The sequence below is a fragment of the Thamnophis sirtalis genome, unplaced genomic scaffold (genome assembly GCF_051295495.1).
Source record: "Thamnophis sirtalis isolate CommonGarterSnake01/CBP01778 unplaced genomic scaffold, rThaSir2_p1.2 scaffold_15, whole genome shotgun sequence".
Classification (NCBI taxonomy): Eukaryota; Metazoa; Chordata; class Lepidosauria; order Squamata; family Natricidae; genus Thamnophis; species Thamnophis sirtalis.
This window is the reverse complement of record NW_028261395.1, coordinates 14533160-14545815: the sequence shown is the minus strand read 5'-3', so window position 1 is coordinate 14545815 and position 12656 is coordinate 14533160. Positions and strand designations below refer to the sequence as shown.

General features: G+C 36.9%; 1 protein-coding gene across 1 annotated transcript in view; it reads right to left on the bottom strand.

Annotated features, from left to right (window-relative positions):
- LOC148042494 (vomeronasal type-2 receptor 26-like) overlaps positions 1 to 12656 on the bottom strand; it is a 30955-nt gene that overhangs the window by 8795 nt on the left and 9504 nt on the right. The gene's annotated exons all lie outside the window — the stretch shown is intronic.

The window sequence follows — 12656 nt, the reverse complement described above, 5'->3', positions numbered from 1 at the left end:
CCAAAGAGACGGTGACAGGGAAGCCAAAGCCTTGCTGGTGACAGAGACACCACAAAGTTCCTATTTGACCCAAGGGTAGTGCTTCCAACCAACCAAAAAAAAAAAAAAAAAGACAAACAGGCAGCCCCCGGGCTGGCATAGTCGGAGACGGCTCCTGAAGGAAAAGACAAAGCGAAAGCATTCCATCTGGTGAGGTTTTTTTTTCTTTTTTTTATTTTCAGAAGACCTGCGTTAAGAAACTTCTTTCTTAAAAAAAAAACTAGTCCTCAAAGTAAGAATAAAGCAGCGAATTTGATACTTATTGGACTGCTACTAGAAAATTTCCTGCTCTAGTTTGTAACGATGTTTTGTGGATTGAAGTAATTGCAACATTTCCTGTCTCCCTGCTTGTAGTCTATGGACTGATCTTTTTTCTCTATTTTTTCTTTTTACTACCTTAATTTTTTCTGTTTGCTAAATTAAACTTCTTGTCTTACTTTAACAAATTTTTCCTTCTATTGGTTAAAATTATATTAAAGATATCTAAGGGAAAGCATAAAATAAAATAATTGACTAATTATTGAATCTGCCACCTGGAAGCCAAAGTCTGAACTTTGTTTCTGTTTTGGATACAATGTATCCTTTGTTCTGCTTCACTTGGTTTTACTGACCTTGCAATGGAAGGGTTTGGAATTCGCTTATAAAACCTGATAAAGACTTAAAAGCACGAAACCTGTTTTGTTAGTGCTTCTGGTAAACACTTTGGCAAGAGAAGGAAAAGACAGCAAGAGATAAGAATCCTCTTACTTTAAAAACATTGAAAGAACTTTTGTTTAAGATTTAAAATCTCCTAAAATTTTGACGACTAGAGTGGCAGATTCCTTCTCCTATTTTTTCTTTATATTCCTTTACATTTTGAAAAATGGATCAAAATTCAGAGGAAGAAAATCTAATAATCCAAAACATCCTGGCTGGACTTCAAAATATTTCAGAAGGACTTGAGAGATTTAAAGAGGAGGGGGTTGGAGCCCCAGAGATTAAAGAAGAGAATGGAAACATAGAAAATAAAGATAAGATGTCAGATGAATCCATCAATGGACTAAATATGAGTGAAAGCGAAAAGAAGGGAAGCTGGAAAAGTGTTTTTGACAACTTGGAGCCTTTGTTTCAACTTCAAGATGCAGGAGGGGAAAAAAGAGTGAAAAGGATGGAATTAAGAAGACAAATGTATCCAGAAACAAGTTTGATAACCAAAGCTAAACCTACATTAGTAACAATTAAAGAGCAACGAAACTACATCAGAGATCCTTTAAGCTACAGGGTGCGGAGAGAACTTTTAAACTCTGAAAAGATTCCAATGAGAGAAATGACACAACTGCTGGCGAGAGAGAAAGGACTATTTTGCTACTGGAAAGACACTGGTTAATAATGCCAATTGATGATAAAAATTAACTAATTTTTGACGATTAATAAGTAGTGACTTTAGTATTTTGTAGACTCTTAGAGATTATCATTGAATGTTTATTTGTTAACATATAATTTATCATGATATTAACAATGAAATATTAAGAGCCAGGAGAGACTATGCTTTTCTAGTTAAAGAACTCAGAAATCGTCAGATACAGTATAGATGGGATGTGCCTTTTGGTATTATAATCACATTCGGTGAGCAAAAATATCGTCTTAACTCTGTATGGGAAGCCCGAGATTTTTACCATAAGATCTTAAAGGCGGAACATCTTGAATCACCTGGACTTGGAGAAAGACAAAGAGAAGGACAAGAGAAACAATGTAACACACAATTACAAAACAGGAAGTATCGTTTTCCCCTTCCGGAAGAGCAGGAGACCAGAGAACAAGGACCCAGTCGTGCTCCTAGACGAATGGGAAAATAAGGTGGATTGCAGCAACATCTATGATCATCAATTATTGATTAAGGAGACATGTATGAACTCATTACAAAAGAGAAAGCAAATATTTTACTATATCAGACAGCTTTAAAATGATATAATTCCTCTGTAAGAAAATTATATTTAATTAACTGACCCAAAATATTGGCTTAATTTTGAACTTGGTTAACATTCTGTGACTTTTGTTTTGCATAAAATGATATAGTTGTATACCGAGGAAGAGACATTAAGGTTGAACGTACTGATGTTGATTTTTTTTTTTTTTGGAAGATATATTGTATGGGATCTAAAAAGACTTAATGGATAATTTTGAATTTTCCTTTATATAAATTACTGATGACTTATTTTCCAGGGTGGAGGGCGGAGATCGTGGTGGTTCTCTTGGATCGCAGCCCAATTTGGATGGAGTTGGGAGGTGTGGTGTAGATGGGAGGGTAGTGGAGGTTGAATGAGAGCTTACTTTGAGATGGAACTGTAAAAATTGCTATCTGAATATACTGCTTGGAAGGATACATCCAGGGAGTTTGCAGGAAGGCGGAGCATATATGAGAGGAGTACGGCTGAATATAAAATATATGTATGTGTATGTATATGGGCGTGTATATATATATATATATATATATATATATATATATATATATATATGTGTGTGTGTGTGTGTGTGTGTGTGTGTGTGTGTGTGTGTGTGTGTGTGTGTGTGTGTGTGTGTGTATATGGATGTATATGGATACAGATAGAGGCAGGGACGAGAAGAGCTGGAAGAGGAAACCGAGAGAAGAACTTGAGATGTGTTTAAATTGTGTCAGAGAGGAAGGAAGCATAAAAGGGACAAATTAAGGGTTTGGAAATAGATAGATATTTAGATAAAGGGATAAGGCCCCTAGCTACAGAAAAATTCTACTTGGTTAACTTACTTGGTTTTAATATATGTTGAAATCCTGCAGGTAATTAACTAATTAAGATTAGGAATGATGTAAACCGCTTAGGTTTTTTTTTCCTTTCCTTTTTGTTTAATGATAAGAAGCTGAGCTCAATGTAGAGAGTTTATTGATTTTCTTTCTTTTTTTAGTACTTTTTTCTTCTATTCTTTTCCTTTTTCTTTTCACTTTTCACTTACTTGGTTTTAATATACTCGAGACTGTGTTTGATAAAAAGCTATACCGGGTACGGGATTTGGGAAGTCGGAAGGGGGGAAGGGAGGGGGGATTATAGGGGGGAGGGGGGGAGGGGGGTTATATAGTTTATGTTAATCTTTAGAACAACAAGAATGCACTTGTATACTGTTGCCTTTTTCTTTTCCTTTTTTAAATTTTAGTATAAAATAAGAAGCCGAATACATCGATGGATAGTAGAAATACACCGAAGTGAGGAGTAGAGGGAAAGAAGAGAGAGGGGTAGAGAGGGAGTGAGAGGGGAATGGAAAGAGGGTGAGATGGAAGGAAGGAGGAGAAAGGAACGTTAGAGTGGGAGGGGAAGTAGAAGAGGGGAATGTTGAAGGGGAGAAAAGAAAGTTGGAGGGGGGAGAAAGAAAGGGTGTATGGAGGGTTGAAGCGCTATGTTGGTTTTGTATTTTGGAATATAAGAAGAGTTGTGTTTATTGCTTAATGTTATATGGCCTTAATCATGCACAGTATATATGTGATTGTATAAAATGAAAATGAGAATGAAATAAAACTTTTTAACACATAAAACAATGAAATGATAACCTTAATTAGGATAAACAACCAGGCCGCAAATTATAACTGAGATTTGGTGAAATGACTTTTAAATCTTATAAATTTGTGTTTAGATCTTGTTATTGCTTCTGCCAATTACCTCCCAAAGACCCATTAGATCGCACAGGGTCGGCCTCCTCTGGGTTCCATCCACCAGCCAATGCTATCTGGCTACGACCCGGGGGAGGGCCTTCTCTGTTGCAACTCCGGCCCTTTGGAACGAACTCCCCGCGGAGATTCGGACCCTCACCTCTCTCCTGGCCTTCCAAAAAGCCGTTAAAACCTGGCCGTGTCAGCAGGCCTGAGGTTGATGAGCTCCCTTCCCCTCTCGACAGGTGTGGTTCTTGGTTATTTTAAATGCCTGTTTTGTATTTGTATGTTCCCTTTCCCGTTTGAGTTGTTCGCCGCCCTGAGTCCCTATAGGGAATAAGGCGGCATATAAATAAAATAAAACTTCAAAGTTATGAAGTTATAAATAATTTGGATTAAAATGAGAGGTGATGTGACATAAATAGTAAACAATTGTTTTTTCTGTCTCTTTCTAACTACAATAATAAAAGGGAATGTGGGGTGGAAGGTAGGGCTTAGCAGTGAGAAGACGGAATTCCAGGCCATTCCTGAAATTCCCCTATTCCGGAGGAATTGGACGGGTCGTTTTCGATTCTAGCTGTCCTCGAAAGACAGTGAAGGTTTGGGGAGATCCAGTGACCTCAGAGACGTTCGCTGGTCTCGGGGGGGCTCGGAATTCAACCCCTTTTGCCAACCCTTTCTGGATTAGCTGTATGCTAACCGAAACTGCAGGTAGCCCCTATGAATGGTAGAAGTGATTTCAACTGGTAAGCTGATTTAATTACTCAAAGAGAGATGGTCCGCATTAAAATCTAAGCTAATTGAAACCAAAGAACAGAAGAATCTAGCGGTGAATTGGTTTTTCTTTAATGGATTTATGGTTGGTGGTTACCCTATTTCTTAAATGTTTTGAATGCTGTTTACGTGGATAAAGGAAAGTTTACTTTACTTCAACACTCCCTCAGGCTCTCCTTAAGTGGGCTGTAAACCAATTTACTATAATTTGGCTTCTTATAACTTGACACTTTTACTGCTTGGCTGTGTTGGTCTAAGATCAGATAAGATTGTATAGCTCCCAGAGTGTCCTTAGTTGCAAATATCTTCTGCGTCACATCATAGCGTCTGTACTTGCTTCAAGTGATTCGTTTCAAATGATTTTTTCCGCTTTTCAAAAGTTGTTTGACACATATGAAAAATCTGAAAAAAAACTGGACTATCTGTTGTTTTTAACATTAAAATATGAAGGAAAGAGTGAGAACGTTGAATGTTTGAGTGCTCCTGAAATTCAAATGAAGAATGTCAGAAAGGAAGTCTCTCAACTTGCTGACACGTCGGGCGTCTGGTCTACTTCGGAGGCAGAAAGAGAAAGAGATGCAACGCTTGAAAGAGGGCCAGCCATACAGAAGATTTATCTCAAAAGACAGATCGCAGGGGGAATGAGAAGCATTAAAGAATCTATACTTTATGAAACATTATTTGCAGAATTTTTGATACCACCCTTGAAAATCAAAGACAAATTGAGTGGAACAAGCCAAGGACAACGTTATTACACCAGAGGCACCCTAAGCAAAAAGGTGCGAAGATATTTCTGTTTGGACTTGCTTATAAAAACGTTTGGGGAACTTGTTTTAAGAATGGCAATAGGACTAAGGAAGTTTTGCTATTGGAGAGACATAGGCTGATAAATTGAAGAATACAATTGAAAATTAGCTAAATCTAATTACTCTTATTTGTAATAGATATAGCTGAATAATAATTGATATTGATAGTAATGTATATAATGTGGAGTTGATATGATAAATAATTGGATATGAGAAAGGAAGGTTGGAAATATTTTTGGATTATATACAAAGGTTATTAATCACAATAATTATCACTATTAAAAATAAAATAAAATATATACAGTTAAATGTTAATTAATATGGGGAAAATGTTATGATATATGATATAACTACATAAAGAAGGGAGAATGATAATAAACTATACTGCATGGAAGATCGAATTTTTGGTATTAAATATTATGGATGTTCAGCTAAAATAGGATATGAGGATTTGATGTTAATAGAGGATTTTACAAACAAGTAAATGAAATGTCAGCAGGTGTTATGGATTAATTCTTTGGCATAGTTAAGGATGAAGGATGTTTAAATAACTGTAGTCAACTAAAAGTGGAGGTATAATGATGTTAATATGGTAAACATTTGAGTTAAGATATTTGAATTAATATGAATTAATGGAAGAGATGCACCAAAACATGTTGTAACCAGCTGATATACTTTTTTAAAAATATAATATATACCTGTGTTCTTTTTTTTGTTTTTGTTTTTTGTTTTGTTTTTTCTTCCCTGCCTTGTCTTTTGTTCTTTTTGTCTTTTTTTTTCTTTTCCCACTGGTGTGGGCATGTATTGTTTAAGATTATTATTGTTATTAATATTTTTAAATAATAATTACAGTCAAATGAAAATGGATATATGATGATGGTGATATGTAGGAATATTTGAGTTAAAATGCTCGAGTTAACATGAGTTATGTTTGTTGACTGTGGAGAAGATGCATGAAAGTTTATTTGTGACCGACTGACACATTTTCTATAGCATGTAAAGAAAGATGTTGTACTTGTTTTAAATTAAAAATTAAAAAAAATTAATAAAAAAAATAAAAAAAATAAAAGGGAATGTTAATGCATACTTTGGTGATTGTCGACTAGAAATTCTAATTTGGATTAGAAATGGCAAACAATTGTTTTGTTTTTGTCTTCTAACTGCAAAAACAAAAGGGAATGTTAATGTATACTTTGGTGATTATCAACTAGAAATGTCAACTTTTTTTTTAGATTGTCTTAGATTTTAAATGGTCACTTTGTTAACACATATTAATAGATTGTTGTTTAGAGATTGTTACTTTTTTGCGCCTGTGGAGAGAAGAGGAGAGAAAATAGTAAATAACCCTTGGTTAACTATAATAATAATAAAGATATGTTAGAGAGAGGAAATGTTAGATGTCCTATTAATTGACTTTTTTTTTAGAATATGTTATAAAGATATGGCAGATTGATTGAGACTGGGGGAGGGGAAAAAATGCCAGCAGGTGGCTGTGTTTTTGAAATGAAAATGGTGGTATGGTGATAATAAAATATATAAATTTTTAACATATACAATTTAAACTGAATGGAATATATGTGATTGTGGAAGGAATGCACGAAATGTACTTGTGACCAATGAATACACTTTCTACAAGATGCAATGAAAGATGACTCTTTTCTTTTTGTGTTTTTTCTGTAATAAAACTAATAAAAAGTTTTTTCAAAAAAATTAAATAAAAACAAATGAAATAAAAAAGAATAAGAATAAAAACAACATAAATCATATTTCTGTATCATTCCTATAATTTATTGCAATCAGACCCACATGTCTATGGACAATCTCAGTCATCAACTCATGGTTGTCCCAAAACCTCTTCAGCTTCTGGATGAGAAGCAAAATGCCTTCAAAGAAGGCATCAAAGAAAAACCAGAAAGTCCAGTTGCCTCTTGAAAATGCATCTTTGGGACAATCAGACCCACATGTGCAGATGTCAAGTGAATGTTTTGTTCCAACAAAGGGCCGTATTATATGTAAATGTTTAATTCTGGTTGAATAGAAAATGTGCTGCTTTAACACAAGTATCCCAATAGGTTGTTTGTCTAATGTGCAGTCCAAAACTCTGATCTCCCTCTTTCTTATGCAATTGACATTCAATATTCCAGATGCTTCTTGAAGCAATATTTATTTGTTTGTTTGTTTATATCCCTTCTTGATTATTTTTTGGCTCAGTCTCTAGTTATACAAGAGATAAGGAGACCACAGCTCCTAATATAATGTGTTAATTGCATTATCCAAGAGGGCTTTATTTGAAATTCTGCATTTTCTAACACAGAGAACTTGGGGACTCTTCCAGGTTCCAGAAGTTTAATTGTACACTAAGAATTTTAGTCATGTGGAAAAGGAAGGAGACCCTCTGTGAGTTCTATGGTTTCACATATCAGGACATAGTAAAAATAATCTGGTCTTAAGCATTTCTTAAAAGTAGGTAAATACAACCTCAGATGAAGAACTACAACAGAGGACATATTACAGCCTGTCATTATGTATTTTACAGAAAGTGAGCCAAAGTGGAGAAGCCAGGTGTGAAAGGCCAAGGACACCCTGACTGCTTCCATAGGTGTGAAGAGGCTAAGAGGAAGCCTGATGCTACTGATCAAGGGACATGGATTAATTGATCATCACAAGTGTGGCTGCCTCTATAAGAACCAAGGTTTCAGGAGATTGTGTTGAAAGAAATGTCCTTCTGGGTTTGGCTCCAAGTGGGGAAAAGACACTGGAGACATGGGAGCTGCTTGGAAAGATGGTTTAATGGTGGACAGGACCACATGGCTTGCTGCCTGTCAATCTGGGAAGGGTTACAAGGCCATTTCCAAACAATTTAAAGTCCATTCTATAGCAAAGAAGATTATTCAGAAGAGGGAAACATTCAAGGCAGCTGCCAATCTTCCCAGGAGGGACCATCCCAGGAAGTTCACCCAAAGTCGGACCCTGCAATGCTCAGAGACATGGGTGGGGGGACCCAAAGTTCCACCTCAGACTCCACAGGCCTCAGTGAGCCTGTTAAATGTTCCAGTTCATGGAAGCAAAATCAGAAAAAGACTGAAGAATTATGGTTTCCTTGGAAGGGTTGCCAGGAGGAAACTTCTCTCTAAAATGAACAAGGCAGAACAACTGAGGTTGGCCAAGTTGCCTTTGAACAGACCACAAGATTTCTGGAACATTCTCCTTTGGACAGCCAAGAACAGAGTGGAGAAATTTGGCCATAATGCACAGAGCCATGTTTGGAGAAAATCACACATAGCATATCAGCACCAACATGCCACACTAACTGACGATGGTGGAGGTGTGATTATTTGTGTTGTTTTGCACCAAGCAACTTCCATGAATCCAGTGTCTTTTTCCCCACTTGGAACTGAACCCAGATGGACATTTCTTTCAACTTAGGTTCCGTATTGGGCTCAGTTTGTTCTCAGGTCAAGTAGCTATTCAAGAGTTAGTGGTGTCATGCTTAGAAACAATGGTAAAGCAACATATAGATTTAAAACCAGAAATATTTTGTTGGGTATTTTAAGGGAATACAATTTAATTTTACACATTAACATCTGCTAGAATTTTTTCTGCACAACAGTGGAAAAACAAAGAGATCCCTATAGATGAAAATGTAATAAAAATATTAGAATGTGCAGAAATGAATAGATTAACAATTCAAATCAAGGAGAAGGCTTCGAATCCTTTTTCACGTGTGATTTGTTTTATTAATGTCTAATTAACAAGAACAGAGATTAGAAATCTAAAAGTATCAAAGAAAACACCAATTATATAAGGAAAGTTCACTAAAATGGATAAGCAAGCATTATTAGTATGTCATCATTATTAATGTGCCAGAAGCATACATCCTCCCCTCCAAAAAAAAACTAGGACACTGCCAAGAATAACACCAAAAGTATAAAAAATCAGTTTTCCCAAAAAAGACTGCAAATAAAAACAGTTTTTCCCTTTGAAAGACAAACCCCAGAAGCAAACCTGAGCTAATTGGAATGCTATGAATAACAAATAGATTGGAGGTCCTGGAAAATGCCAGAAGCTATTAATAGAAATAACAAAGGGCAGATCCTGAAAATACTCAAGGAACCAAACTAAGACTTACTAAAACACACCAGAACTTCCCTCTTCCTCCTCTCAGACAGGTTTATCCTTCAGGATAGGAAAGACAAAGCGGCAGGAATAAAAACCATCAAGGCACAAGAAAAAACTATCACAAAATCTCATCAAGTGGCACAAATCCAAAAAAAGGAGCTATAGTCTCATAACATAAAATTTGCTTGTAAGTAAACTCACAAAATTACAACACACCATATAGATATTGAATTTTTTATGCTAATTTTTTTAAAAAAGAGCAACTTACATAAAATTAGGCAAAGGCAGACAGGCAGATTCGGGAGTTGCTTGCAGGCTTGCAGGCCAATCAGGGCCATTCAATTGGATGCAGCTGCGGCAGAGAAGCAAGGTAGGCAAGCTGGAGGTGCTCGGGAATCGGGAGTCACTCACAGACAGGTAAGCTGGAGGCTGGGGACGGTGGGGGAGGAAGTTAGCTACGCCGCAAGAGCTGTGAGATGGAGCCATGGAGCCACAGCGGCCAAACAAGCCAGTCAAGCTGGAGGCCCGGGATGGTGGTGGGAAAAGCTTGCTAGGCCGCGACAGCAAAGAAAGCCAGGAAACTGGAGGATGGGGACGGGGAGCTAGCGTGACTCGCAGGCATACTTTCCCAGGCAGGCAGATTAGGACTGTTCAGTGGGACTGCAGTCCGGCAGTTGGGAAGGCAGACAAGCCGTAGAGACTATGTGGTCAATGCAAGCAAGGAGCCACACAGTGTGCTATGCCAGGGAGGTGATGAGTGATAGGGCGAGGTGAGTGGGCAAGGCAGGGCAAGCGGGCAGGCAAAGGCGAGTGGGTGACTGGGAAGGGGGCCAGGCAGAGGCAATATTTGCTGGTTCTCCATACTACTCAAAATTTCTGCTATCGGTTCTCATGAACCGGTCCGAACCAGCTGAATACCACTTCTGCTGATGAACCCAAGAACACCAGCAAGTGGCTGAAAAATGAAAGAATCCACGTCTTGCAATGGCCCAGTCAGAGTCCAGACCCCATCCCAATTGACATGCGGTGGTGGGACCTCAAGAGAGCTGGGCAGAAATAAACACCCACAACCTCAATGAATTGAAGCCATGTTGTAAAGAAGAAAGGGTCAAAATTCCTCTCACAATGATGTGAAAGACTGATAAAGTCATACAGAAAATGATTACTTCAATTTGTTGCTGCTAAAGGTGATTCCATAAGTGATTTTATCTTAAGGTGAATTTAGGTTTTCACACATGGCTTCTCCATTTTGGCTTTCTTTTGTAAAATAAATGAGGAGATGGTGTAATATGTTGTGTGTTGTTGTTCATCTGAGATTGTAGTTACCTACTTTTAGGAGCTGCTAAGGTCCAGGTGATTTTTTATCAGATGTCCTGATACATAAAATCATAGAAATCAAAGAGGGTGGACTTTCCTTTTCCCATGATTGTATTTCCCCTGATTTTAGACAAAGATGAAAATTGTATAAATTCCCAATTCAGCTCTGAGTCAGCAGCTAAAGTCCTTTTATCCCCTTCCAAAATAGTCCTCAGGTGCTGTGATTGGATTTGTTCCTGTAGAGGTAGATATTAAGCCCCAAACTTCAGTTCAATAGAAGGAATAAAAGAAGATAACTACAATAAACTAATTGATCAAATTAAGACGGATCTGGAGAGATGGAAGAATCTCTCATGGGAGAGTTGCTGCAATAAAAATGAATATCTTACCAAAAATACTCTTCCTAATTCAAAACATACCCATAAAATTAGAGAAGGACTTTTTTGAGAATTTGAACAGAACAATTTCCAAATTTATTTGGCAAGGAAAGAGACCCAGAATTAAATTAAAATTACTACAAGAATTCAAAGAAAGAGGAGGGTTCTTCCTGTCTGATTGGGAAAGATATTACCAAGCTGCTGCATTCACATGGGTGAGAGAGTGGATAAGCTTAAAAAACAGGAGGCTACTAACATTGGAAGGATGCGATATGCAAATAGGATGCCCTGCTTTTTTGTGGGATGGTAGACACAGGGCTCACCAGTACTTCCAAAGGCACCATGTTTAGACAAGCCTTTCTTGAGGTTTGGATAAAAGTTAAAAAACAGAATTATATGGAAATCCTGGCTTGGCTCTCTACGTTGGAGACGTTGGTACACCCAAACTTCATTAAATTAGAGAAAGTTACACATAAGAATACATTAAATAAAAGAGGGGAATTAAAATCTAGAAACAAACTACAAGAAGAAGGAGTAGAGTTGGAATGGTGGGCATACCTGCAAATTCAATTACGCTACATGAAAGATAAAAAGGAATGTGGTATTAAGAAAGAGTTAACGACTCTAGATAAAATTTTATTAGGAACAGAAGAAAAGGTGATTAAAAAAAACATCAATATCTACTGGAATATAGAATTGCGGAAGAGCAAGTGAAGGAAACTATGGTAATGTGGGCCAAGAACTTTGGTCACAACATAAATGGCAGGACTTATGCGACAGGAATAGGAAATTAACGTTAGCCACCGCGTAAAAAGAAAACCTATACAAAATGTTTTATAGGTGGCACCTCCCACCCACAAGTTAGCAAAAATGAATAAGAGCCAATCACATGAGTGTTGGAAATGTAATTCAGCGTTAGGATCATTTTACCATATGTGGTGGTTATGTACAAAGGCTGAGGAATTTTGGCATCAGATAAAGCCATGGTTGGAAGAGATGCTGGACTGAAAAATAGACTTAAAATCAGAACTATTCCTACTAAGATTTACAAAAGAGAAATATAATAATGCTTCATGTTACAACCGCAGTAAGAAGAAATAATAAGGAAAATTTTGTCCTTTGCAGAAATGGACAGGCTGACACTATAACTTAAAAATAAGGGTGAATCAGAATATTATGAAAGTTGGAACAAAATGTACCAAAAGGGTCAAAACAGAAAATAATGAAGAGAGTAGAACTGAAATTGGGCTATATTTAGACAAATGAGGACAAGGAATATGTTGTAAGATCAAAGTAGTAGTGTACAAAAAGAATGAATTTTATTTGTGGTTATGTGGAAATATGTATGGAAATGACAAAGCCAGGAAGAACACTCTGTGTCCAATGTTTTTAATGTGTCTTCAATAAAAACTTATTTTTTTATATATAAAAGAAGGAATCGGGGGTAACTTTGCCATTATAGTTTCTAATAATTGGGAAGAAAGCTGGATAGCTATGTGGTGTTTTTTTTTTTAAGTTTAAGCAGTAAATTCATCCTGCCATTGCTCTAAGTCAGTGACGTGCGGTGAG